Source organism: Triticum urartu, unplaced genomic scaffold (assembly GCF_056163025.1).
Source record: "Triticum urartu cultivar PI428250 unplaced genomic scaffold, HENAU_Tu73 scaffold2, whole genome shotgun sequence".
Classification (NCBI taxonomy): Eukaryota; Viridiplantae; Streptophyta; class Magnoliopsida; order Poales; family Poaceae; genus Triticum; species Triticum urartu.
Window position 1 is genome coordinate 13,913,558 of NW_028260368.1, and position 2,392 is coordinate 13,915,949.

General features: G+C 32.6%; 2 non-coding genes across 2 annotated transcripts; both read right to left on the minus strand.

Annotated features, from left to right (window-relative positions):
• Window positions 1-1,034: 1,034 nt before the first annotated feature.
• Window positions 1,035-1,108, minus strand: TRNAW-CCA (transfer RNA tryptophan (anticodon CCA)). Its single transcript has one exon. It is a non-coding gene; the product is annotated as a tRNA-Trp (tRNA).
• Window positions 1,109-1,247: 139 nt separating this feature from the next.
• Window positions 1,248-1,321, minus strand: TRNAP-UGG (transfer RNA proline (anticodon UGG)). Its single transcript has one exon. It is a non-coding gene; the product is annotated as a tRNA-Pro (tRNA).
• Window positions 1,322-2,392: the final 1,071 nt, after the last annotated feature.

The following is a 2,392-nucleotide window of genomic DNA, read 5'->3' on the forward strand; positions in this document are numbered from 1 at the left end:
AAGGAAGAGCTTTCTTTTTTTTTTTTTTTTAACAGCCCCTTGGCAGGTCGTGGAATGCTTTTGTTCTCCTCTTATTCCATATGGAATACAATCAGTTAAAATAAGAAGGAATAGGGGAATATTCGATCGTTCACTCCAAAAAGAGGGTCCTATTGAAAAAGAAATTATCCAAAATAGAAAGAAGTTTTTTTTTTCAAATTCAATTGTTTATTTATCTCTTATTCAAAAATTTCCCTGAAAATTGAATTTCTTTTTTTCATTCAATGGGGTTAGATGATCTAGTTCTTAATATTATTACTTTACTCAATTGACAAATTCCACAACAAATCTCTTGATTCGGAATTAGGGACTCATGTATCATCTGATGAATCCACTTTCTTTTACACTTCTGTATCTTACTCTATCTTGTTTTTTAGTATTATCTAAAATAACTGATGAATTATGAATTTTCCATAACTTAGGTAAATGCTTTACCAACATATGTAGTGTAGTAAAAAAAAATAAATGGAATTTAACTCTTTCATGCTTACTTTAACTAGTTATTTTGGTTTTCTACTGGCTGCTTTAACTATAACCCCAGCTCTATTTATTGGCTTGAACAAGATACGCCTTATTTGAATTGACTGAATAATTATAATTCAGAAAAGAAAAATCTTTCTTTGGGATTCCTGGCATTCTACGACTCTTTTCCAGACTAATTAGGAATTCTTTTCTTGGTCATTGAGATTCGTGGATAATTTAGAGTACTATTTAGGGATAGATCGTACCTCTTTTTTTATCCCCTCGAACAAATCGAAATGATTGAAGTTTTTCTATTTGGAATCGTCTTAGGCCTAATTCCTATTACTTTAGCGGGATTATTCGTGACTGCGTATTTGCAATACAGGCGTGGGGATCAGTTGGATCTTTGATTGAGTCATTTTTTTTTTTTGATTGACCTCCTCCAGACCAGAGAGGAGGTCAAATTGAAATTGGAGTTACAATTCAATTTTGTTAAGTTATTTTACTCTGCTTCGACATAAAATAGATGGAATCACGCTCTGTAGGATTTGAACCTACGACATCGGGTTTTGGAGACCCGCGTTCTACCGAACTGAACTAAGAGCGCTTTCATTCATTCAAAAAGAAAATCTTTTTCTATTCCTAATGTATCTCACGTACGTATAGTCTCCACAAATTCAAGTTATACCCACTTTACTTTAATTGATCTCGTCGCTACTGCCTATAAAGAAGAAAGAAGTAATAGGTAGGGATGACAGGATTTGAACCTGTGACATTTTGTACCCAAAACAAACGCGCTACCAAGCTGCGCTACATCCCTTTTCCAAATTAAATTGTTGTACAATGCCATTGTACACAATTCCTGTCTTCTTTTCCACATCATAATTTTCTTCTTCTTTCTTTCTCTATCTATATATAGAACCCTCGTGTCATTTCTTCTTTTTGGTCTCATATAATTAAGGAATTATATACATATAAAATCCAATATAATTTCGCCTATAAAAGAAGGATTACTTTTCCTTGGTAATATATAGGAAGAAGGGGTCATCTTTTTCTTTTTTAGGGATAGGAAAATTTCGTCGATATGGTTCATTTTATATATAGCATAACAATCTTGGGCAAGAGTTTATGATCATATATGTATTCCAACAAGGAAGGAGGATTTTCAATGCGGGATATAAAAACATATCTCTCTGTAGCACCCGTGCTAAGTACTCTATGGTTTGGTGCTTTAGCAGGTTTATTGATAGAAATTAATCGTTTATTCCCAGATGCTTTGTCATTCCCTTTTTTTTAATTCTAGTTATTGCTATGGGAGGGATAGATTTCTTCGTGATATGACAAAATTTGATCCTTTTCAATCTTTTTTTAGTATCGGAAGGAAAAAGAAAGAAAAGATGGATTGGGTTGAACCTCAGAGTCATTAAAAATTTGGTAAACCCCATTTTTGAAAATAGAAATTCAATTTAAAGGGGTACCCAAGCTAAATAAGGCCTCAGAAATCAGAGCATAGAAAAGGCGGGGCTGGCTAATTAAATGAAAGGATTTCGAACCAAAATCTTTGCTAATTCGACAAGGATTGTATTCTTTAATTATTTCTCTATTTTTTATTACTTAATTAAAGAATAAAAAAAAATTATTCTAATGAATTTTATTCTTCTTCTTCGGATTCAAAATAGAAGAATAAAAGAATAAGTAGAAGAATTAAGTTAAGTCAATCCAAAAAGAAAAGGAGGTTCATGGCCAAGGGAAAAGATGTTAGAATCAGAGTTATTTTGGAATGCATCAGTTGTGTTCGAAAAGGTGCCAATGAGGAATCGACGGGGATTTCTAGATATAGTACTCAAAAGAATCGCCACAATACACCCGGACAATTAGAATTCAAAAAATT